We start from the raw sequence: 12,933 nt of genomic DNA on the forward strand, positions 1-12,933 counted from the left end.
TGTAAACAGGAAAAACGTGGAAGAGTTTGGTCGCATCTAACTACAGCCCCAAAAAATACCGTTGGCCATACTGAGCCTAGCTACATTGCTAACAGGAGTAAACAGGAGTAACAGTGCGTCTGACTGACTGGGAGGTCGCGCAAAGCTCGGAGAGGTATGGATAAGCTCGTCTCAATTCAGAAAAGAACATATTTCATTATGGAAGTACGGTGGACTGTTCCTTTAAAGTTTGATGAAGTCAGTTTCAGGCTTTGGCAGCCCTGCATAGCCACTTGAAAATGCATCTTTGTCCACTTCGTAGGGGTCAATTCCCCCAATCAAGGCCAGTTTGGCTGCATACCGTTGTCGTGAGATGTCGTCTAATGTATCTATATACTTCTGTTTGCTTGATTTTGCCGATATTGATCTTTATTTTAGAAAACTGACTATATAACTTCATAAATTCGTCCGAGATAACGTAGCCGGTAGTGGCGATGGTCCGTTTTGTTTGCCCCGTAAGATGGCGGCTGGGGGGCGTTCCCCGGAATGCCGTGACGTCAGTGAAAACTATCTATACAAACACAAATCAGGATAGTTGGGGGAGGATGGGGGGAAATCACTAGTCCAGAGATTACACCTTTTCTAAAAGGTACTAATTCAATTTTATAAAAACCTCTAATTTTGCTGGGTTTCATATGACATCATATCCACCTCATTAGTTATTCAAAACTTTAGCTGGTGGTCTACCAAGGCTCAGTTGACAAAGCATTTGTACAAAGAAGGTGCATTGCTCGCATGAAAAATGCCTTGTGTTGTTTTAGGTTGTTCGAATCGGTTAAACCGTGAAACTGATAAAAAGATTCTTCAGGGTTCCCGTAAACTAATAAAAAAGGGTGAACAAACACAGGATTTCACAAAAATATGCAGAGAAAGGTGGCTCTTGAACATCTTACTGAAATCAAAGGGAGCTGAGTCAAAGCATACTCAAGTTTGCAGTGATCACTTCATGAAAGGTTTGTACAACCCCGATTCCAAAAAAGTTTGGACAAAGTACAAATTGTAAATAAAAACGGAATGCAATAATTTACAAATCTCAAAAACTGATATTGTATTCACAATAGAACATAGACAACATATCAAATGTCGAAAGTGAGACATTTTGAAATTTCATGCCAAATATTGGCTCATCTGAAATTTGATGAAAGCAACACATCTCAAAAAAGTTGGGACAGGGGCAATCAGAGACTGGAAAAGTTAAAGGTACAAAAAAGGAACAGCTGGAGGACCAAATTGCAACTCATGAGGTCAACTGGCAATAGGTCATTAACATGACTGGGTATAAAAAGAGCATCTTGGAGTGGCAGCAGCTCTCAGAAGTAAAGATGGGAAGACGATCACCAATCCCCCTAATTCTGCGCCCACAAATAGTGGAGCAATATCAGAAAGGAGTTCGACAGTGTAAAATTGCAAAGAGTTTGAACATATCATCATCTACAGTGCATAATATCATCAAAAGATTCAGAGAATCTGGAAGAATCTCTGTGTGTAAGGGTCAAGGCCGGAAAACCATACTGGGTGCCCGTGATCTTCGGGCCCTTAGACTGCACTGCATCACATACAGGCATGCTTCTGTATTGGAAATCACAAAATGGGCTCAGAAATATTTCCAGAGAACATTATCTGTGAACACAATTCACCATGCCATCCGCCGTTGCCAGCTAAAACTTTATAGTTCAAAGAAGAAGCCGTATCTAAATATGATCCAGAAGCGCAGAGGTCTTCTCTGGGCCAAGGCTCATTTAAAATGGACTGTGGCAAAGTGCAAAACTGTTTTGTGGTCAGACGAATCAAAATTTGAAGTTCTTTATGGAAATCAGGGACGCTGTGTCATTCGGACTAAAGAGGAGAAGGACGACCCAAGTTGTTATCAGCGCTCAGTTCAGAAGCCTGCATCTCTGATGGTATGGGGTTGCATTAGTGTGTGTGGCATGGGCAGCTTACACATCTGGAAAGACACCATCAATGCTGAAAGGTATATCCAGGTTCTAGAGCAACATATGCTCCCATCCAGATGACGTCTCTTTCAGGGAAGACCTTGCATTTTCCAACATGACAATGCCAAACCACATACTGCATCAATTACAGCATCATGGCTGCGTAGAAGAAGGGTCCGAGTACTGAACTGGCCAGCCTGCAGTCCAGATCTTTCACCCATAGAAAACATTTGGCGCATCATAAAACGGAAGATACGACAAAAAAGACCTAAGACAGTTGAGCAACTAGAATCCTACATTAGACAAGAATGGGTTAACATTCCTATCCCTAAACTTGAGCAACTTGTCTCCTCAGTCCCAAGACATTTACAGACTGTTGTAAAGAGAAAAGGGGATGTCTCACAGTGGTAAACATGGCCTTGTCCCAACTTTGAGATGTGTTGTTGTCATGAAATTTAAAATCACCTAATTTTTCTCTTTAAATGATACATTTTGTCAGTTTACAGATTTGATATGTCATCTATGTTCTATTCTGAATAAAATATGGAATTTTCAAACTTCCACATCATTGCATTCCATTTTTATTTACAATTTGTCCCAACTTTTTTGGAATTAGGGTTGTATATCCCTCTGTAGTGAAGTGGGAGAACAGTCACCTTACCCTGTCTTGAACCCAGGTCTACAGGGTGCCAAACCCTGACTCCAACACCAAAGAGCCAGGCTTGTTGGTATGGCAGTCAGAGCATATACTCAACTGTAGTGACAGGCACTCTGTCACACCCTCTCAGCTATGTCGTTAGTGTTTTCCAAGTATTTTTCATGCTTTGTGTCATTATTTTATGGTACTTTTTTTACTCATGAAGCGCTAAAGTCCCTAGCTGTTTCTTTGTTTACTCCTCACTTGATGGCTGCCATACTCAAAACAATACATGTCTCATTATCTTTAACAGGGTGTACAAAAGAATACAAAACAAATCAGCCACCAAAGCAAGTGCACACGATCAAAACAATAAAGTCCATATGCATGAAGGTCGCGACAAAATTCTTACTCAGCCATACAGTTACAATGTGCCATGATCACTTCTCTGTCTTGTTTAACTAAGATCCAGGTTTTTAGAGGGGTTTCTGATTATCTTTGTGAATGATTTACCTGCAAGATAAGAGCGAACACAAGTGAGAATCAAGTGAACTGTTGTTTGTTTACACTTCAACTTGCAGTGCTTCGTTGTAAAGACACGAACGAAAAGCTTTAAAAAAAACTTACATGGGCAAAAACAATACAGGATTCATTTGGCAGCAACTTGATACCAAGGTCCTTCAGCCAGCCACATACAAAAAAGTTGTAAGCCTCCATACTCTTCCATGCTTTCATCTGTTTTGCAGTGTAGATGGATGTCTGCAACACCAGATAGTTTGAGATGTTGGGGAACACGACTGATGGGTAGTTTTTGAGATCGTATGACAAATCCTTCTTTTCCAGACTGTAGGGGTCGATTCCATTGCACATAGCAATCTTCTGAATATATCTAAAGTGAGCAGTGGCTTCGATATTACGAGCATACTCTGATAAGTTATTGCTAGTTGCTTGCACTATAGCAGCCGTTTAGACCACCAGCTCTTTCACTTCCGGTAAAACCGCTAAGAAAAGTCATGTGACTGAAACCCAGCAATAAGAATAAAGAATCAAGAAGAACTGTCATTGTGCCAACAAAACAAAATTGTAATGTGTCCTCCTCAAGTCAAATTGTGCCAGTTATAAAAATTTACTAGTTAAAAGAGAAAAAAAGCAACTTTAATTAAAAATAAATAAAAAGACATCAAGTAACACAAGTCAAGGTAGTGAGGGTGCAAAATGCATACGTTAGCAGTTGAGTAAGTGACTGATAATTGATAAGTGAGAGAAATAATATAAATATTGCACAGTGTAGTTAAGCAATATGATATATGAAGTTATTGCACAGGTTTTGAATGTGATAAATATTACACATGACACATGTTGCTAATATTGCACACTGGGGTCTTGTTAGACTGAGAAGTTGTTTAATAATTCAACATTTTGGGAAAGAAGCTGTTTTTCAGTCTGTTTGTGTCTACATGGATGGATCTGAAATGGCTGCCTGATGGGAGGAGCCGAAATAGATGGTGCCCAGGGTGTGTGATGAGTTTTGTGATGTTCTTTTCTCTCCTCACACAATGAATGTTGTAAAAGTGGTCCAATCATGTAGAAATTAGAAATTCACAAGTAACTGTTGGGGGAGGTTGGCTCTCCTTATCTTCCTCAGAAAGTAAAGGCATTTTTGTGCCTTACTCACTACTGCTGCTGTGTTGACATGCAAGGAAATGTCCTCAATGAGGTTGATGCCTAGAAACTTACAACTGAGGACCCTCTCCACCTCCTCTGAGTTGATATGAAACAGACTGTGAGAATTTCCTGGTAGTCCTAAAATCCACAATTATTTAATTTCTCTTTTGGGTGTTTAAGACCATGTTGTTGGTGGTGCACCATATTTTGACAGGTTCTGAACCTCCTCCCTGTACAGAGGCAGAACCAGAAAAGTGTGTGTGTGGGGGGGGGGGGGGGGGGAGGACATCAACCCAGTAATGCTGGGGGTCCAGGGGCCACCAGAGACCCCCAGAAGGTCTGAAGTTTTTAAATGCCCAGAGATGCATTTTGAGCTGTCAGAGACATGTTGTAAATGAAATATCTTAAATAAAATTACCATATCAAAAATATGTTTTAAAAGTCTGAACTTTCAAAGCCATTTTATTAGTCACTGAAAATGATGTCAGAGTTGCAGGCATATGCGTAGAACATAATTACAACTGATATATGGTAATATTTATGAAAGTTACATTGTCATCCCAGATAGCAGAGGGACGTTGAAACAGCGCCGATTCTTGGTCAGAATGGTCGGTTTCCGTCGTAAGTCAGAAAATCAATGCTGAAACGGCGCCGTGAATCGTCAAATTTCTCCGCCGTCGGAGAAGGTCGATTTATCACTGTTGAATCACCGTGGGTAAAGGTTGATCTGTCGACCGTCAGAGAAGGTCGAATATACGATGTTGAACCATCGTCACTTTGGCCGGCCAGTTTTCAACATTGGTAGGATGAGCAACTAATTGTTCAGAATTCTGGCCCGTAGCCAGGGGGGATCGGAGGGTTCGTTCGATCCCCCCCGACACACACGCCCCTCAAGATTACTCAAGATTTATTCATTTGTTCATGTCTGATGAATATACATTGATTCACATTTAAATTTACAATATCAAATCCAGACTAATCAAAAAAGAAAAGTAGACTAAGTGAGGACGAGTTAGAAAAACGGGTTCATTTCTCCTATGTATATGTTTACACGTTTTGTTCAGACTGCTTTACACCCCAATCCAGTGGGTGGCGGTAATGCCCCCATTAGACCCCTTTCACTGACGTCACCCGAAACCGGAAGTAAACAAACCCTGCGCCATATTGGAAGACCAACAAACTCGTGATTAGGGGGAAATAACGGCAGCGTGCGGTATGTGAACCCACGAGGCACTTGGTTCATCAAAAACCTACAATGGTAAACTTTTGTGCTGTGTTAGGGTGTTCCAACAAAGCTGATGGGAAAGGTGAAAAGAAGTCTTTCTACAGAATACCAGCTGTGATTGAGACACAAACAAACCAAGGAGCTTTCTGCCAGGAGACAGAGAGAGGATTTAGCTGCTTTATGCAGAGCGGATCTGAATACTTCAAGTCTATTTTGTTACTGGTAAGTCACTAGGCTAGAGTGTGGTAGAACATTTTTTTAAATGTCTAAATTAGAAGATTTGAAGTGTGCTCGTGTATTTGGGGGGTACGGGAGTAGGGGGCCAGATGAAGTCCACTTTTGGGGAAAAAAGATCCCCCCCCCCCCCCCCCCCCCCCATGCTGGCTACGGGCCTGAAATTGCCACTGTTTGTCTTATCCTGCTTACACATAGATACGAGTAAATGATATAAGTATAAGTGATAATGATAAGTAAATGATAAAAAAAAAAACAGTTTACTTTCTTAACTCAGCAATGGATTTGACCTTCTATCTTTGAAAGTTTTTTTGCAAATAACTTAACATTTCCAAGATGATCATAAATTAATTCTAAAAAGATTGAAAGTGTTACAAAACCTGCATCTTATACCTAACTGGTGGGAATGGTGGTGTTACAACTTATCCTGGTGTTACTTTCATACCCAGTGTCTCTCATCTCTGTTGTATTGACTTTCATTTCAAGGCATGATATAAAAAAGGGCCAGTACGTATACGTAGCGATATGTCGTTGGATGTCCCACGCTGTCCCATAATGCAGTGCGATTACCACTGCTGTTTACTGGATGACGTCATTTTCGTTATATACCTGGGTGCACGTGAAACTCCCACACCACTCGGTTGGATCGCGACTCTCTTGTGGATCGGCCTGCTGTTACGCTTGGACCATTGAAACAACATTGAGAAAAACACTGGACCACGCTACATTTTCATTCATCCCTGGACATCTGGTACGTACCATTATTCAGTCACTATTAATAAAGGGAATTTCGAATACGATTTCAAGCAGTTTAAGAAGTTATGATGAACTTCAGTCATATCACGCGTTGGAGAAATTTCCCTCAACTAGTATCCATTTGAAACAACAACAATGCAGATGCATTATTAAATCGAAAAACAAGTCGAAGTAGTTGTCTTGTTGGAGTGAAAACTTAGCGTTGGTGTGAAAACTTAGCGTTTAAATCGAGCATGTAGGCCTAGGTCGCATGTCGTTTTGAGCTGACCTGTTCTTTTGTGTAGCCTCATTATTGTCTCATTATTGTCTTCATGCTACATTTTATTCTATCAGGTGTCTACCTTAGCCCTTTGTGGAGGAACCGACGTAGGGGTCACAGTGAGGCGGATGCTGCGTAGCCTCCTGGTCAACAGCTTGGCCAGCCAATTTAACTGGGCTGGAAAGGGGGGAAAAAACTGCGTTTAAGGACACCAAGATCCATGATGTCCTGTTTGGTAGGTTATGCATGTGCACAAAGCTGTAAAAGAGGGTACAATAGTAAGCTGTCGCAAGTACTTGCACACTACTTCTAAACGTTCTTTGATAGCTCCTTCACTAACTGTAACATTACGATTATAACGACAACGACAAACATATTGTGAAAGATGCAAAGGATTAAAAAGGATTAAGAAACTCACCAGGCGCCTTACTCAGAAAAAGCAGGTGTGCAGGCAAGTCCAGGGAGGCTGACTGAGTGACGAACGGTCCGGTAGTGGCATTTCTATTTCCGCTTTGTGTTAATGGGGAAATTAAAATGTTTTTTTTTAATCCCGTTTAAATTGTCACAAGATTCACATCTATGGTTTCTGATTTTTACATATATTTTCTGTACTAGTACCATTACTTGCCACCTACCACTAGAGTGTGACGTGCATAGTCTTAACAACTCAAACTTTAACAATTATCACCATGCAAAGTCTCAATGTTGTTTTGTTCTTTTTCTTTCAGATGCTCTACAAAAGCAGCTGCCAGGGAGCACACACGCTACTTTTAGTGACGCAATCAAGAAGTGGCTTAAGTATGCGCCAGAGAGAGAGGGAGGGATGAGGAGATGTGAGGTAGGGTGGCATTTAGAAACCCATAGCCTACTGCTGACTTTCTTTATCAATGCTGCATCAAATTAATTTTGGTTATGTTTTTCTGTTTCCATGTACAGGTGTCTGCACCGCAGGAGGAATAGGCCACAATTATAAATTATAAATAAATCATAAAATGTTTCTAAGAACTTGTTCAAGTGTGTTCTGTTCCTTATAAATGTTAAAAGTTATGCCTCATTAGATAGCTTGACAAACATTAGGAGAGGTGCATATTAAGTTTCACTTTCATGGTTGAAGTATGCATGTGTGTGTTCATCCTAGGCAAGAGCCCCGATGCTTTATTGTTAGCTAGTTTAATTTAGCCTGTTTTGCTTAATTTGTAGCCTTCCTGTTGTACATAAAACAGGAAGTAAAGTTGGATGAATCATCGCCGAAAATTAAACTATAAATCGACTGAAATCCGTAGTTGAATAAAGGGTGAAAGGGGGTCTATTCTCTGTCGGCCACCATCCATTTTTCAACGTCGTTTCAACGCAAACTCGTATGAGCAAAGCGGTGTTGAATCAACGCCGGTGATCCACGATGATTTGACGGCGTATGGTCGAAGAACATGCCGATGATTCCCCGTCGAATCAACGCCCTTTTGCTATCTGGGATATAATGCATTGCCATGACACACTACAGTGTAGTACACTGACCACAAAACACCTTATATCAATAAATTATTACTATTTTAGGAACTGCAATCTGAGCTCCTGCTCAGGACATTCAATGTACATGTGGCCTTGGGCAGAAAAGCAAGTGTTGACTAAATTTGACCTTAAACAGAAGAGCAATTACTGACTACGCCACCAGGGGACTTTCACCCCAGGAATATTAACCAGAAAACACTTCACAATATTGACACGCAAGGTTCGTTTGACTAAAGACACCAGAGCCCAAAGTTATGAAAATACAAAAAGGTTATTTTATTTTATTACAATGTTTACAAAAATAAAAGTTCTTTCCTTTACTTCACAGACAATCACTTTCATTCACACTCACAATCCAAAGATTTGACTGACATACCGTATAAGGGAAAAATCAATATTAACGGGGCTGAGGCCTACCAGCAGGGGGCAAGATACCAAGAGACGAAGGAGGAATCCAAGGAGGCACACCATACAAGCATACGTGTCACACTCACTGCAAACAGATCGAAATAAATCAAATAAATCAAAAGCACAGCAAAAGGAGAATTCCACGCAGGCACACGTGAACACACACACGGAAAATAGGGGAACACCACCACCTAAGGGATCAGCTGCCATCCCGCCTTGGGCACTCAGCACCTGAAAAGTAAATAAACAGAAAAGAGGTATAAGAAAAGAAAATCAAACAAAGAAACAAAGAAATAACATACAGCTTGATCACAACAATCTAACCAATTAAAACACACAACCACACATGATATAAACTAAGGGAGGGAAACTATGTGGACCACTGATGATCCACAGCTTGCAATGGCCTCCCACCAGTACTGGCATACAGCTGACAACAAAAGGCTGCTTGCCACGGCAGAAAAAGTTGGCAGACGTGGTTGCTAGCCGCACACATTCACATAAAATAAGCTCTTGCGAGCATTAAACCAAATAAACAGATAAGAAATAAAGAAAAAGCATTAACATAAATCAGGCCCAATAAGATAGCCCATTGGCTATCCACAGCTATAGAAAAAAGAGCCTCCTGCCAGTAGCTGAAACCTGAGCAGGACTAAAGCAAATAAACAAAAATACCCAATTTAAAAGAAAAGAAAATATCCCTCACACCACACTCCAAGCACACATACACTGATTATTGATGAATAATGGTCAGACACACAAACAGTCACACACACACTACAAAAGTTAAAACTAATGTTAAAGTGCTATGGTGGTTTCGCAGCCCTTCTCATGCAAACAGCTGCACCAATCAGAAAAAAAAAGCAGCACTTGATAGAAACGCGTTGGCAAGAACAGCAGCAAACCCGGACCAAAACCGGCAACACCTAAAGAACACGCAAAATACTCAATTAACGCCATGCTTAATAAACTCAGAGTAGTAGGAATTCAAGGGGAGAGGCACATACCACGCGATCCAAAACTTCTCGCCTAGTCCCAGCGAAGCTCACAGAATTCCATGGGTCATCTGCACTTAGTAACAGACGCCAAGAGAACGTTCAGAAATCACCGCACACAAAATGCGCAGCTGGGCAAGACCGAAGGAAAACCAAACGGTGGATGCACTAAAAAAAAGCAACCAAAGGCGGATCAGCGTTGAATTGAGCAAGGTAAACAAAAGTAATAGCATGCTTGAGCAAGCATACATACCAGTCACCGGCAGACAAAAAAAATCACGTCGCAGGAAGGTGCACTGCTGACAAGAAGTAAACAAAGCCAAGCAGTGGGAGCATGGCCACAGGTAAACGGGAAGGGGTGTGACAGGAAACAGCGAGGGGGGGGGAACGGGTCGTCGCGCATCCAGAGTTCAAAATCACTCTACCATAAATAGGCTGGAGACGCACACCATTGGTTGAGACTGCCCCAATTACTAAGGTGGGGTTTACATTAGACCGTATCAGCGGATCATCAGATTAACGTTTTTAAAACGATTAGCGTGCACACAGCAACGCCAATACACGATTTGCGTGCACACAGCAACGCCAATACACGGATACGCTCGGCTCCGCAGGCATCCTGCGCTCCAAATCACTCCGCCCTGAACAGCGAGTGCCCTCTGGAGGGTGCGCACTCCGGCCCTGCGCAGCTCACAGAGCGCGCGAGTGAAGCGCACGAGCAGTGATTCGGGACTGAGCCGCTGTGTGTGTGATCCCAGTGCATATCGGGCATGCGCGTCACTTACCACTTGCAAGTGGAAGGATGGCAAGCCTAAAGACAATCATAACTACACAATGGGCAGTATTTGCATCAGTATTTGCAGTATTTTCATACTTTTATACTCTTTAATGAAAGGTGATACAAGGCGGAAGTCCGCGCCGTTTTTCAGCAGTCGCGTCACATGACCAACGCCAGCGAATCAGGAAGGTGGATGTCACAGTGACGTTGTCCAATGACGACGCCAGCTAGAGCTCAGCACAGCGTATCCGCGTATTCTCAATGTTTACACAGCACCAGACCAGACACGATCTGGATTGAATACGTGGACCCTGGCGGATTCCCATTTCCCGGCGTTTCCAGGCGTTTTTAATGTAAACGGACAGTGCATCCGTGAAGAAAACGAGACAGATACAGTCTAATGTAAACTTGGCCTAAGGAGCACTTAACTCAGTGCGTCTCGCCACATACATATAAGACAATGAATATACCCATGCAAAGTGAGGTAATGTAAGTGGCCACTCAAGACAGAGCTTAATAGCAAGATAACTATAAACAAAGACTGCAAGAGTTGCATGTCTGTAATACAAAGTTAGTAACTGCAATCTGAGCTCCTGAGTCTAAGCCCATGTTTACATTAGATCGTATCAGCGGATCATCAGATTAACATTTTTAAAACGATTAGTGTGCACACAGCAACACCAATACACGATTTGCGTGCACACAGCAACGCCAATACACGGATACGTTCGGCTCCACAGGCATCCTGCGCTCCAAATCACTCCGCCCTGAACAGCGAGTGCCCTCTGGAGGGTGCGCACTCCGGCCCTGCGCAGCTCACACAGCGCGCGAGTGAAGTGCACAAGCCACGATTCGGGACTGAGCCACTGTGTGTGTGATCCCAGCGCATATCACTTACTACTTGCAAGTGGAAGGATGGCAAGCCTAAAGACAATCATAACTACACAATGGGCAGTATTTTCATACTTTTATACTCTTTAATGAAAGGTGATACAAGGCGGAAGTCCGCACCGTTTTTCAGCAGTCACGTCACATGACCAACGCCAGCGAATCAGGAAGGTGGATGTCACAGTGACGTTGTCCAATGATGACGCCAGCTAGAGCTCAGCACAGCGTATCCGCGTATTCTGAATATTTACACAGCACCGGAGCTGACACGATCTAGATTGAATACGTGGACACTGGCGGATTCCCGTTTCCCGGCGTTTCCAGGCGGTTTAATGTAAACGGACAGTGCATCCGCGAAGAAAACGAGACAGATACGGTCTAATGTAAACGTAGCCTAAGAGACTGAGATAACTATGCAATGATTTTGTGAGTTGCATGTGAACAAGTCCTATATTAAATCTTAGTTTGCAAGACTCAGGGGATTTAAAGCAGATTTTCTTCAGAGCCATTGAAAAAGTCAACATCTCTCACAGACCTATCCAGCCACTGTCGTAAAATCAAAGTGAGGCTCACCCCCCAAATGGCACATGTACCATGTAAATACACCGGGTATAGTAAGTACAGGGATACCCTATTAATGAATACGAGCAGTAGCCAGACAGCCGACACGTGTGTGTATGCAGTAAGCCTGCTGCAGCATCTTATCATTATTGCTTGTGAACATGCATGTTAACGATGCCATAAACATAAAAGGATGATGCACACCTTTTACATGTAGTCTACAGTGCAGTCCAGGAATACAGTATGTTATTATGTAGGTGCATGAAGTTCCCGGGCCCTGTTAAAATCCAGCAGGACTTGCTTTTCACTGCATTCATGTCACGAGCCAAAAAAACCTAAGCTCAGACCTACTTTTAAATTTATACCATTAAATCTTCAGCTCAATCCCACATAATGATTTATTTTGTTTATTTTTTAAATGTTATTAATTAAAAAAACAGCAGGCATATCTCAGTATCTGCAAAACAATCAAGTCACAATTACGAGTAGCCATGTACTAAAACTTTTTTTTTTTTTTTGGACAGGGGGGCGCGCACCAGGTGTGCCCCCCTTTAAATCTGTGCCAGCTGTATTCAGGCTCTTCATTGTCAGAACTGAGTCTGATGACTGTAGTATCATCCGCAAACTTAACAATAGCATTTGAGCCATGGATGGGCTGGCAGTCATGGGTGAAAAGTGCATAAAGGAAGGGGCTCAGCACACATTCTTGGGGGATTCTGATATTCAGGGTGAGGGTGGGCAATGTATGGTTCCCTAGTCTGATGTTTTGAGGATGGTTGATGAGCATATCCAAGATCACTTGCATAAGGATGGAATTAGTCCCAGTGTATGTCGTTTGTCAACCAGCTTGCCCAGTATGATGGTGTTGAAGGCTGAGCTATAGTCAACAAACAGCATTACGATGTAAGTGTTACATTTTTCCAGATAAGAAAGGGCTGAATGGAGAGCTACACAAATGGCATCTTCAGTTGATCTATTCACTTTGTAAGCAAACTGGTGTTGGTCTGTGGGACAGTGACTATGTTTACATGCACATCCAAATCGA

General features: G+C 42.2%; 1 long non-coding RNA gene across 1 annotated transcript; it reads left to right on the plus strand.

Annotated features, from left to right (window-relative positions):
• The first annotated feature begins 5,637 nt into the window (after positions 1–5,637).
• On the plus strand, positions 5,638–7,581 carry LOC132888149 (uncharacterized). Its single transcript, XR_009654907.1, has 4 exons — positions 5,638–5,722; positions 6,221–6,485; positions 6,824–6,984; positions 7,478–7,581. It is a non-coding gene; the product is annotated as an uncharacterized LOC132888149 (long non-coding RNA).
• Positions 7,582–12,933: the final 5,352 nt, after the last annotated feature.

This window comes from Neoarius graeffei, chromosome 6 (genome assembly GCF_027579695.1).
Source record: "Neoarius graeffei isolate fNeoGra1 chromosome 6, fNeoGra1.pri, whole genome shotgun sequence".
Taxonomy (NCBI): Eukaryota; Metazoa; Chordata; class Actinopteri; order Siluriformes; family Ariidae; genus Neoarius; species Neoarius graeffei.